Raw genomic sequence first — 13,831 nt, 5'->3', positions numbered from 1 at the left:
TGTAGCATTGATGTTCCAAGTCCACGATTTGGTGACAAATGTGACATTTTTTCTTTCCTCGACATACGTGTGCCTTGGCACTTTTGGTACATATGCCTTGTCCACACGTAGGGCACAATCTCAGGAGTTGACAAGCACATTTCTGCTGTGAACCTTGCGTATTCAGATGTTGTTGGTAACAGGCTGGACTGACAAACGTGCGCAGACAAGCTGGACAATGTACTCGTTCTTGCCCTTCGTCCAGACAGGGTTGAGAAACCAAACATCCTGAGCATTTCGATCCACAATGTTTGTGTTGCTCTCGATTGTTATAGCCATAGTCACGTTTCTCACAGTAATAACCGTATCCCAGGAATGCAGTGATACTGGTAATGGTATCGAAATGTTCATCGTGATGATAGAGATGAATGTATTTCCGTCCTTAAAGTCTTGGCCTCGAAACAACAGAGGTCCGCGCACTTCTTGAGGGTACATTTTCAAGGTGTATCGTAGAGCTAGAGTATCTTCAATTTTTGCATCTCTGGAATGCCACAGGGTGTGTCTTTGGACAGGCCGACTTGTTGTAACAGGAGTTCTGCTTCATTTCGTTGTTTGGCTCGGTCCGATTTTCGAATGTTGTCCCATGCTCTTTTCCATTCTACCGTGTCGTTCTTGTTGGCATAGATTCATCCCACCACGATTGCCCGGGCTAAACACATCTGGTCTTGAGGGTTGTGAATTTGGACATGGCTACGCTTAATGCTGCGAAAATCGTTCACCAAAAAGACCTTTTTGCGTCGTCCGGTCCCTTGAGGAGGAGAGACGTGGGTCATGGACGGTGTGGCTTTTCCATCGGTGATGTCAAATTGGTCATTTGATTGTTGTACGTGTTGAATCTTGTCCATGACTTTGGAAGCGGTCAATTCTGCAGGGCTGCTAAACTCGATCCAAACAGGGGATTTCAAACCATCGTGTTCTATGGAAAGTCTCAAGCGATCGTCTTCTTTGGATTGACATTGTCGCTTTAGTGTGGTGAGCAAAGAATCCCACACCTCGGTGATGAACCCTTCTGCTTTCTCCAACGGTACGTCGGACTTGAAATCTTTAAACTTCACCGTGTATTTGTAAGCCGTGGTTCCAAATTTTCTAGAGGACGCTTTTCCGTCTCTCGAATGTGATAGTACTTTTCAGGGTTGATTGGTGAACTTTGGCTAGGTGTAGAATCGCTGGGTTTGGATTCTGATTCACTCATGTCCTCTTCAAAATCACTGGCATGAATGTGTGCCAAGACTTCAGCGATGGTACGAGGCGATAGATCGCGTTTCTGCCTCTTACTTTCTTCTTCTTTCTTCTCGAATGGATTCGATCGTTTTATCTTGACTGCAAAAAGTCAAATGACTACATGTGAAACACCATGGGTTACTTTATATCCACGATAGACCAGCGTATATATAAAGAGTGTGTGTCTTGTCCTTTCACTATTCATTTCACTCTCAAACTGAACAGAACAATGGACGAGACTACACATATCGAACTTTTCATCAGAGCTTTGGGGGAGAGGTCATCAGAAAATTTTCTTCAGACAAGCCGAGGCACTACTCACCCTCCTTTCGAGATAAAAGTCAAGATACTTGCTATATCTGTCAGAAGAAAGGGCATTGTTCTTCAGAGTGTCCAGACCGTCAAAAAAGCAAAACAGGGGCCAGAAGTGACAAAAGTCAAGATACCTGTTATCATTGTCAAGAAAATAGACATTGGTCTCCAGATTGCCCTAAGAAAAAACAGGAGCAAGAAGAAGAAGAAGAAGAAGAAGAAGAAGAGGGGAGTTATGGAGAGGAAGAAGAGGAAGAAAGCAGACAGGTGAAGAAACAGAAACAGGAGAAAAAAAGAAGGGAAGAAAGTGAGGATGAAGAGGAAGAAAAAGCTGTGAAAGTGAAGAAATTTAAAAAACAGAGAGAGAGAGAGTGAACAAAAACAGAGATAAAACCTATGAACTTTTTAAAGTGCTATATTGTGAATTGGATTGCAAAATTTGTACCAGAATAAACAGTCTATAAAATGTAAGTGTTTCTTGGTTTTGATTTTTAGAATAAAAATCTACACTCACGCACTCACACGTACTATAAGGATAAAAAAATTTTTTTTAGTTTTAACTGATGTTGGCAATTGAAATATCATCTCTTTTCGAGAGAAATAGCTGACCCTGAAAAGGGCCTTTGGGTATTTGTTGGCTTAAACAACAAACTTAGGAAGCAATCAACTTTAGCTGTCTTAAGCCTTTGCCACGGCCAAGGCCTACTTCTGGACTGCGTACTGTCGATGATGATTTGGTAGAAATCACTAAGGGTGGTATGGTAGTTGTTGTCACAGGGTTGGGTTGTTTAGCTCGGGAAGGTCTTTTTCTCTTCGGTCGTAATAAAGAAGTCTGATACATTTGTTTCAGACTTCTTAACTCCGCTAAAATGTCTAACAGTATCGTGACCATTTGACTTTCACCCTCTTGTTTCTTTGCTGCTTCTTCTTGTTGTTTCTTTCTTACCTCTTCTTCCTGCTGCTGTAGGAGAAATGCTTGTTCTGCTTCCTTTTGCTGTTGTATAAATTTCTCCAATTCTTCTTTCTGTCTCTGTTTAAAATTCTCCACGTGTGGTAAAGAAGGAGAAGGTGGCGAAGGTAATGGTTCAGGAACAAATTCTTGCGAAAGAAAATCCACAAAATCCCAATTTACCTCTTCTGAAGTAAGTCCGGGTTCCCGGGGGTAGTCTCCACGGCCGGTGCACCCCAATTCATCGTCTTCTGAGTTTGCGCCATCTTTATGCTGTGTCGCATGGATTGACTGCGCACAAACGCTAGCGACTCTATATAGGGAATGTGACGTCACAGACTGCTCTCCTCCGATTGGACGAATGGTGACTGAATTTTGTAACGCGTGTTTGGATTGGTCAACCAACTCAATCCGTTTCGATCCTCCCTTCCCCTATAAATAACCGCAGTTCGCATTCCTTCACCTGTTCTCGTCACCAAGATGTGGACCGACGTGGAATCCTCTACTCTCGTCTCTTCAGTGATGTTTAGAACGGACTTGCCGATGTATGTCCGATCCTCGTGGACCATTGTTAGGATGACAGATACATGTGTGTGGAAAAGAAGAATCTACGTAGAAAGACAAGGCTGTTTAAAGAGGGTTTTGATTTACGGACCAGACGTGAGACAAAGTTTAAGGAAAAGAAGGAGACCTCAGCGATGCCTACTATGTTAACAGTATGGTATGTTAACATAAAACCAAAGGCCCTTTTCAAGGCCATTCATTTGCCTCTAAAAGAAATTAACTTTCATGCCTAATTTCTTTCTTTTTTTAAATGTCTGTTGTGTGTGTTCTATCCATGTCCCATGTTCCATTTCCATTGTCCCTAGACAGTCCCACCATGTTCAAGTTATATTGTCCCTCAACAGTCCCAATCCATTGTCCCGTGTTAAATTCCCATTGTCCCTATATTCCAAAAAAGTCCCCATGTTAAATTTACATAGCCCCCATGTTACAAACTCCCTAGTTTAACATTAAAGTCCCCTAGTCCATACATCATCCATATACACTACTGACGTGTGTCTGTAATTCAATAATTATTTTAGGATTTAATTCGCAGTACCGTAAGTTCTTTTTTTTTTTCTTTCATTTTCACTTTGTATTCGAGGGAGATAAATTATTTGTTGAATTTTACAAAGCTTGTTGCCTTTCACCCTTTTCTGTTACTTATTATAAGAGCATACACTGGTGACACTATGTATGTATGTATGTCACGGTGGATTAATAAACAGATCTCCGCTTTTTCTGATATTTCTGGTAGCGGAAATGTCAACAATAACAACAAACAAACAACAACTACAACAACAACAAAATTTTTAAAAAAAGTAAAATCGGCGATCTATTTGTTGGTCTGTCTCTCAAGGAATATTACCCCTCATATACATACACTATAAAAGAAGATATTTACTTGTTTTATGGTAAAAGTTCAATGGTCGTTTTGTTTTCTCTTGTTGAAGTTTTTTTTTGTATTTATATCTATGTGTGTACTTCTTTGTAAATTAAATACATAGAAAAATAATTTTTATTATATTACTTTATGATTGTAACGAGAATATTTGGGGTGATTCGAAGGTTTGGGGGTGTTTCGAAGGTTTGTGTAGTCTGGTTCCCTGACCTCTCCCCACTCCGTTACTTTTCGTTATGACGACGAGTAACGGTGTGGAGAGAGTTCAGGGAACCAGACTATTGCGCCATTTCAAGTTCAGGGTTGTTCAAGGAGGTAAGTAATAGGCAAATATAGATATTAAAGAAACAGGTCAGTGTAAAATTTCGTTATTATATAAGATATAAGTACCTAACAGTAAATCTGAACGTGGTGACGGAGTTCAACAATTGTTTGAATGATTGTCGTTCACCAGTAACATGTTATCGTTGCGCGTGATTAATATCACTGACGTTTTGTAGTCCTACCTGTAAGACCCGACGCTGATATTTATGTTGTGGGCGTCAGGGTCTTACAGCCTAACTAATGGCGCTGTTTAGTGTGTTTTTGATGTCAACTAACATCGTTACGAAAGTAAAATTTTCAGGAATATTTCACACAACTGACAACTAAAATAATGACGCTTTTCTACAAAGTAAAGTTATATTGTTTTAGTCAGACTTTACTTACTATGATGCCTTTTCTCTAATAAATTCAAATTCTCACAAGGCCGTTATTTGGACAGTAAGACACCTCAACAAAATCAAAATGTACTATGTCTTACATGTAGGACTATGACGTTTTGATGACACAAGATAAGTTTTACTGATCAACGCTTTTTATCATTTGGTGGAAAAGATTGAATTCAAATATAACACAGTTGTGGCATGGTTCCAGAAATTGTACAGTTTCACCAATTTCTTGAAGTTTTGTGCGGGAATAAACTGCAGTTTCACAGGGGATCGTATTGTTGCTTACAATTTAACTATTGGTTAATATACGTTGGCATGACGTCTCAAGCTTAGCGACCTACTTTCCGCCATATTGCAGAGGTGAAAACAATTGCTTAGTAACACTACTGTAGGTATCACGGTACCAATTGTTTTTCCATATACCTCAATACTAATGTTTAGTAAAATAAATATACAATCTATCCTACCTCAGCATGCATGTCACACACTGTCATAGAGAACAATATTAGATTGTTAATTTAACATGGACAAAACCAGGTACTCCATTGCATTTAAGAGATAACTCTGCTGGAACCATACAGGGGTAAGAGTTATCTAGCCACAACAGTCACATTTTCAGCCATGTGTACCACATTTTAAAAAAATCATAAAAAATACAAAATATGATCTAGATATGAATTAACAATCTCACATGTTGCCAAGAGGTTTAACATTTTTTTTAAGCCTGACAAAAAGTTCAACTCTTACATAATGCACCAATCACAGCAAATGTTGTTGTTGTTGATTTCTGAATACAATGTTCCCTACACCTTAAGCTCCACCCACCTGGGGTTCAATTGGTACTGTGATACAAGTGTTTCCCTATATGCACATTTGTGCATCAGGGATGCACGCTGGAGAAAATTGATGCACACATTTGTTGACGTAAAGGATTTTCATAATGTGATCAGGATTATTTAATACCCAATGCATTGAATGATGGATGGCATCGTATATACTTAGAGCATAGGCATTGACTGGTTCCCCGCTTTGTTTGCTCCCAGTCTTGCACTCATCTGTTCGTATAGCAGAGTGCAATGCAGGGAACATACAAAACAATGAACCAGACTAGCATAGGCAGTGTTATGATGGAGTAGCTTCCCCATATCTCGTGAGGTCTCACGCGATTTCCATTGAGCTCAGCAAGCTGTCATCTAGATGTTTAACCTCCGTGCTTGTTGCACTAGAAAGTGATCTCCAGATTAAAACGTCGTGCACTAAAAATCATTAGCAAAGATAGTGAAAGAAGCAGAACACAAAAGAGTAACTGTGGATCTAACTTGAATGAAAAATGGAGAAAATAATTCCCTTGACTGGAATACGGCACATCCATTAGGATTACCAGTGTGACTTCTGATCACATGATTGTGAAGACTGCAAAAGTGAATAATCCTTTCGTGACAGGGTTTTAGAATTTTAAAAAATCTGCCCTCGTTCGCCACAAGATGTCTAGAGAACACATGATAACCCAAGACATTCTTTCACAACAAAGAAATCAGTAAACTTGTAGAGACAAATGCTTTATTTGGATTACAAAGTCAGCAGTTCATTGCAGATTTTGTTGGTTTTTAACTTTGCTGCAATAAAAGATAGATCTTAAAGTTCAAGTGTAACTTATTAGAAAGAAGATGAATCATTATCCTCTTTGATTTTTGGATAAATGTGTTCAAGGACGAAGTACAATGAAACCGATGATAGTACACATTTTATGAAAGGCAGTAAATTAACTGCCATTTGGTTAAAAAGATTTATTTGGCTTTTTGTATTGGCTTGTATGTAATGTGTTAGGCTATAATATTGCTTCATATTGATTATAAGGAGACTGTTAAAAGTATGACTTTAAAAGAAAAATGAACTAATAAAATTATTCTTTGAATGGACAATGCATTTGTTTGTTAATTGTGCATGTTGGTTTATTTGTATGTTTAGAGAGAGAGAGAGAGAGAGAGAGAGAATGTTGTGCAAGTTGCAATATCCTATTTCAAGCTGAAAAAGTACGAGTCATATGAAAATTTTTAAGTACATTTTTGACCCCCACATTTTTTATGTGACCCCTAGTTCTGACACCATCGTTGTTTTTTTTTTACCCTCAATTTTATACCCCTGGGGGATACACTGCTTTATACCTATAGCCAACCTTATTTTTTTCAGTAATCTGTGATATAGCTCAGGACTGTACAAGTAACAAGTGTACTTAGTCTCGCTTGTCAAAAACAATTTTAAGAGGTACCAAGCTGTGTCTTATATTAATGTGTATGTAATGGTCTTTGAAATATTTCAGCTGCTGTTTTCATATTTGTGCTTTACCACCAAACTACATTTTGGGAATAAAATGAATTGTTTTAACTATGAGTTGTGTTTTATTCATATCAGCACTTATTGAACTTCATATGATATGGGATAAATCATATTATATCATATTATGTAATAACTAGGTCAAAGGTCAATGTACCAAATAGTGTGTACCTCTCCTGCTTCAAAAAGTACAATTCACCAAAAATAAAGGACTTTACATTTGTTTGGTAGATGCAGAACTTAACATCCGAGACAGGTGGACATGACCCAATCATATTATAAAGTATAAGCTTTGAACACTTTACACTGTCTTCAGATACATGAGGTCACTAACCCCCAGTCCTCACACAAGGTCAACCTACCCATTCTCTTTGTCAAACAAATAGAAAGCTTCCCTCCTTTGTGTAGTGGATAAAATTGATGCAGTAAGCAAATCTGACACCAGATATAGCAGATCACAGCTTCTAAATGGTTATATTGGATTTTGGGTGAAATTTTGGGAATAAAATACAGAAAATGCCAAAGATAAACAATAAGTATAGTGAATCCAATGGAGTTAAAAAGAGTAGGAAAGTGTGTGTCTAAAAGGGAGACGTAGCTTATGATAAAGGAATTCAAGGAGACAAAAGCAGCAATGAGAAAAATGAGAAGTGAAAGTTTGATAACCGTACCTTGGACAATATATGGAGGCAGTGCCCCATAGGTCCCAGGACAGCCTGAAGACACCTGTGCTATAACATTCTTTACAGGTACCAATATTTGAGGTGAAGTGGTGTTCATTCCCATCTAATACAGAAGGGTGAATAATGTAGATAATGCATATAATTTATATTTCTTCTCCATAAGAAATTAATAATAATGGACTTCAGTTAGGCAGAAAAATACCTAAACCAAACAAAACATACTTTATCAGTTTTTAAACTTATAAACTTTACTGTGAGAAATTATTAAATTGCTTCTACTTACATTTGCATCAAGACTGAGGGCTAATACAATACTTCACAAATCTTCTCTTTTATTTTCATAACCACTGAAAATGTTGAGTTTTTATTTCTTGAGATGTTGTCTGGTGTAAGGGAGATAACTAAATGATATACATGAAGTGTTGCATTTTTGTTTTCTTCAGTATATTATCCATGTAATATAGATGAGTTCATGAACACATGTATTAACTTCAGTGCAATTAAATTATCCAAAAAATTACATTATTCATAAAGTGAGAACCTAAATTTCAGGCTTCTGTATGTAGTGGAGATCTCAAGAGTGATGTAATTTTGCTTTCTGAGTATGAGGTGGCTGTGTTATATCATGTAGTTATGTTCTCTACAGTGCCGGCATGTGGAGCTGTGTGGAGTGCAGCCTTCCATAAACATGCAGATACGATCTCATGCCAGTTTGGATACTTGCGATGGGATGCAAAGTTTGAAGAACAGTATGGGTTTAAATGGAAGGAATGTGCCATCTGTGACTAATATGGTTATCACTCAGTAATGTTTAACCTAATATGGAAATTCCACAAGAACAGCTGGACAGTAATAAATATAATTAATTGAAAGTCAATAGTAGGTTATAATTGGGCTTATGCAAGTGTCAATGGGAAATGCTGACTTAAAGAAACTGCTCTTGTCTGTTGGTATTCCCTGCTACTTCAGAAAAAGGGAATGCAAGAGATATTATCTAAATAAACTGCATGGACAAGTGGGAAGGAATACCATATCTTTAATAAATTACATAAAATTACTCATTCCAGAATGTCCTATATGATACAAGTGAACCTTGAGTGTTCCCTATCCTGGTTTATGGCATGCCTCACAAGAACAAGATAGCTGTTTTTGTACACATGATTTTTCATCTTTTGCAGGTAAAATAGTCAATATTTGGCCAAAATCAAGTATATTATGTTTACATAACTTATTTTGTTGCATGTATTCCAATCTGGGAGCTAACAGCACATACATAAAGGCATCAGGCAATGCAAGTCTATATCTGCCATAGCTATAGTTATCAAAAGTCCCCATCCAAAGCCAACCTGTGCTATTTTCTGAAGATTTCATACATTTTATTCTTAGAAGACTTTCAATATTTGACCAAAACTGTTCAGCATCCATTTGTTATATAGTTTGTATATTGTACACTTTTCATTTCTAAAATAATGAATATAAATTCAAGGATCATAAGATCAGTTGGCCATTCTCACAATGTCTTATGGTTACAAAGAGATGCTGGATAACGATGCTAATGCACGATATTTACAGAAACTTAAAGTTGTGGAAAATAATGGCTGTCCTTATAAATTTCCAGCAGATATTTGGGTAAATAACCCAAAAATATGGCCTGAAGTTACATGGCCTGATGTTTGCAACTATCATACAGATATACCTGGTAAGTTTGTTTTTTAACAAAATATTTTGTTGAAGTAATTGTACACCATTTTCGTAAGCCTATTTTTCTTTAATTAAACTATATCAAAAGCTGAAATTTACAGTCTGTATTACCTGTGATCCTAATTATATTCTAAAGTTCTCATTTATATTTTTCCATTATTATTATTCTTTAATTGGCCAATTAAACCTTGATTTATAAGCACTAAAAGTTGTGTATTTTTCAACCGCTGTACAATTATCCACACTGCATTTATAATTTTAAAAAATTCCTTTTTTTGCTAGGAGTGTACACCAAAAAGTCAATGAAAAACTAGAGAAGTCTTGAGGCACACAACTTTTTACTATCAGGAAGGGTGCAAACAGTATATTATATGCAGCCTGAGAAAAGCACCAATTTTGTGTTGAAGGTTGATGTCAAGCCATCATGGAGAGTGACAGATGAACCGTATCATCTATGGGTTGCTGTTACCAGTGAAGGAAGGGTCATTACAGCACATTGTGATTGCATGGCAGGGTAAGCATTTGTTTAAATGTTATATAAACATTAGAGTAGTCATATTCGGTTGGGTAATGCTTGTGTAGTAATCAAACTGATAGCCATTAAACTATTATTTTCATCCCTTTATTATTGTTTAAAGCTTGAATGCTTTGCAAATATTTACACTGCAGCTTTCTCATCATTACACATAAACAAGAGAGGTTTATATATTCTGCTTTGCTCCTGAATCATGGTATGATACAATCTATGTGTAAATTTTGTTTAATTTTTCAGGCTGGGAGAGTCATATCCTCATGTTGGTGCCCTTCTTTTCAAAATAAAAGCTGCAGTTCGCAATGGATACACACCTAGCATGCACAGAGAAACCATGTGAATGGAATAAGTGTTTCGTTAAGTCTGTAACACCAGCACCAGTTACATCTAAGGAAGCATTAATATTACAAGAGAAGAATTAGTGGAAAAGTGTTAACAAGTATTGCCAGCTGTGTCATTCAGAGCCAGTGAAAAGGAGTACTTAATGGAGTGTACCAAACATCAGTCAAATTCATTGGTATGGCATGAGCCAAGAACCGGTAGTAAAACAGCATCTTTGGCATATAGTGTACTGCACACCAAAATGGACTCTCTTGCTCCTTCACCGATTAAAAAAATTTGCAACCCTGTACAGCAAGAACTGAAAAGTAAGTCAGTGCAATGGGGGCGTTTGCATGAAGCTACTGCTCTTCAACACTACACAGCTGCCATCTCTTCACAACATCACGATGTGAAAATTACAAGGACAGGATTAGGTTTGTGTATGGATAAAGAGTTTATCGGTGCTTCTCCAGACGCTCTATTTTCGTGTTCATGTTGTGGCAATGATGTTGTGGAGGTAAAATGTCCATATACATTAAAGGATGCCAGTGCTACTAACTATTGTCTTGCGTCAAACTATGAATTGAAGAAAGACCATGACTACTATGCACAGGTCCAGCTTCAAATGTACATGTTCCAGAACACATTCTGCCACTTTGTTGTGTGGACCAATAAAGCATGTATTATTAGTGTGGTCAACAAAGACCAACATTTCATTGATAGCATGGTGAACAGACTTGAAATCTTCTGGATTGAACACTGTCTGCCAGAATTACTGACACGAAGACAGAGGAAGGTTAAAACCATAGCACAGGCAGCATCAGCCAGTACTTCAAAAGATGATGGAGTCTTCTGCTACTGTCAGAAAACCTGGAAAACCTGAGACAATGGAGATAACGTGATAGGTGTGATGGGGCCAAGTTTAAGTGGGAGCAACATTAAATGCCCTCCTAAAGGAACTTGGTACTTCAAAGATTACAAAAGGAGAAAAGACAAAAAATGAATTTTTATGATTTAATGAAACAAATGCATTATTTGTCATCTTTATGTCATACTAAAATGCATTTATATAATGAACATTAAGATTTATAAGTATGTGAAAAAAATCCATGTAAAAAAGTCACTTTTCATGATTGCAATTACACATTTTTAAAAAGTAGCTAAGTTTGACCATTTAAGTATATCATTCTGTACATGAAAATTTAAACTTATTCTGCATACAAAAACACAATTGTGGCATTGCCTCCAAAAATGTGTCCATTAATAAAAATTTCATCTGACTACATAAACTGAAAGTATCTAGCTTTTTTTCTTCCCTTGCATCAGAAGTAAGAACAATCCCATCATTATAAGAATGGCACATGTTCTGACAATTTTATCAACACTTGAAAGCATGTCATTATGTGCTTCTGACTTAATTGAATTCACGAACTGAATTGGCAGAGTCCCTTGTAAAATTGAAACTCTTAAACTTCACGAGTCCAATCACTCTCCCTTTGTGAATTCTAACTGATGATAGTTTTCTAGATTGTTCCACTTCATGGGCAGAAAGCTGTTTTTTCCCTTGTAAATGCTGGCAAGATAAACTCTGCAGAACATTCAGTTGCCATATCTTCTTGAAGAGTAAAACCCATGTCTGCCAAAATCTGATCCCCAGGGCGATGAAATGCTCTGCTGATATATCCAATTTGTGAGATATTTCAATATCTGAAACACGTCCTCCCCAGGCCTTGGACAGAAACACAACTAATCACAAGGGATTACATGCAACAAGAAACTTCACTATTGTGTGTTTTTTTGGAGTTACTGTAGCACTCAGCTTTATCTTTGTATACTTTTGGGTTTTCAATGAAGATTTCAAAGCAGTCAGTTATATTCATCAAACGGGGAAAGTGCATCTTGAAAACATCAGGTAAAGTTGTAAAAATAGTATCTCAATCTGGCCAGTGAATCATAAAACTGAGTTGAGATTTTATTAGATTGATCCATTTCCAAAATGTATCAATCACAGTGCTCTTCCCAAGGTTGGAATCATCAGCCAAATTTTGGATTTTGTCTCAATTTGATTAATGTAATGAAATACTGTTCTATATCAGGTACATTTCCTCGTCTCCTTGAAGTAATTTTGGATTCCTAAAATAAAAAAGTTTTCTGAAATACTTCCCATGATTACCCTGTGTAGAATTTGCATTCCTCATCATTTTCCCTTACTAGTTGAAATGAAAGCTGCAGACTTTTCAGCTTTGCCACAGTGTCTAAAAGTTTTTTTTACTAACCGTGTTTCTTTCAGATCTCAGGTTGTCAGTTTCATTAATGAGCATTTTCCTTTCTGTCTGTTGTAATGGATGGGTAAATCCAAGCACTTCCTGCTTGACTTCCACAGGTGTACAATTTACCATTTCACTGGTATCTACATCATCATTTGCCATCATAACCTCCACACCTGAAATGTTTAAATTCACACTTTCCCCATTCTTCTCTTTTTCTTCATATTCAGTCTTGCGCTTTTTTGAAACGTTACTGTCCTCCACCAAACCAAATCTCTTGGTTTGCCGAGTTGTATCAATTCAAACACTTGGCTCCCTTTAATGACGAGTCTGCAGTCCTCATATAAATGCTGGGGATACTCTGGATGATCTGGATCAGAATTGGGTTTCCCTAAAAATTGAAAAAGGTTATTAAGGAATATTAACCATTGAAAATAACTGTTTAACTAGTTCTACATGTTATCAGATAATGTTCAGACTGTAATATGTTCGTAAAGATTTCATAAATTATATTTTTTGTTTCTTACTAAATTCGTATTAAACACTGTGTAAAAAGAATTATGTACTTTACATTCAGTGACGCTGATATGAACAGTTACTGACTTACATTGAGGATAAAATTGGCGATGACATGATACAAAATAAATAACGAACAATGTATTCCCGCTAAGTTAATTAAGGGTATTTCACATTAATATGAGCAATAAACACACATTGTTCTTTCAACTCTTGTTTGCCAATCGAGTTTAATATACAGTCGACTCCAGCTAACTGCACAGCTTCGGGCCTGTCATGAGACAGTGCAGTTAACCGAAGTACAGTACAGTACAGCTTTAAATTAGCACGACATGAATATTGGTGAAGAATAACGTAAAAAGATGATTACAATCCACTCTTTCAACGTTTACTTAAATGAAGCAAGAGTCTACAGTGAACAGCACTAACGTCATATTTTTGAATCAAACACAACGAAATTTACGATTTCTGAAAGAAATCGGCAATTGATGTCTGCACACAAGTTTTATTAATAAGTTGGTGAATTACCGACTCTATTTTATAAAACGGTTCAAACAGCTCACATTCTCTCTGTTCCATGAATCTGCGTAAATTCTGGAGTGACTGTATAGCGACTTTAGATGAAACCTGTTCATCTACTGCGTCGTCGTCATCACTTCTTTCGTCATTTTCTTCTTGTTTTGTCTCTGTAAGAGCTGCAACGATGGTTGAGTCGTCGATTTCACCTTCCATCTGAAGACCATTATCGATTACAACATATTGTTCGAATTCTTCTACATTCATGCCGTGTGGCGTTTTGAAT

General features: G+C 36.9%; 1 long non-coding RNA gene across 5 annotated transcripts; it reads left to right on the top strand.

Moving 5' to 3' along the window:
• The first annotated feature begins 4,232 nt into the window (after nt 1-4,232).
• On the top strand, nt 4,233-11,535 carry LOC149804157 (uncharacterized). 5 transcript variants are annotated; one of them, XR_016420311.1, is made up of 4 exons: nt 4,233-4,280; nt 8,760-8,870; nt 9,676-9,907; nt 10,166-11,535. It is a non-coding gene; the product is annotated as an uncharacterized LOC149804157 (long non-coding RNA). The 5 variants fall into 5 exon arrangements; XR_016420309.1 differs by having other exon boundaries at nt 8,760-9,391; XR_016420312.1 differs by lacking the exon at nt 4,233-4,280 and adding an exon at nt 4,285-4,316.
• The last annotated feature ends 2,296 nt before the right edge of the window (nt 11,536-13,831 follow it).

Source organism: Sinohyriopsis cumingii, chromosome 3, assembly GCF_028554795.1.
Source record: "Sinohyriopsis cumingii isolate HCF-2022 chromosome 3, ASM2855479v2, whole genome shotgun sequence".
Classification (NCBI taxonomy): domain Eukaryota; kingdom Metazoa; phylum Mollusca; class Bivalvia; order Unionida; family Unionidae; genus Sinohyriopsis; species Sinohyriopsis cumingii.
The sequence above is the reverse complement of the archived record's forward strand: the minus strand, read 5'-3'. Positions and strand labels throughout refer to the sequence as shown.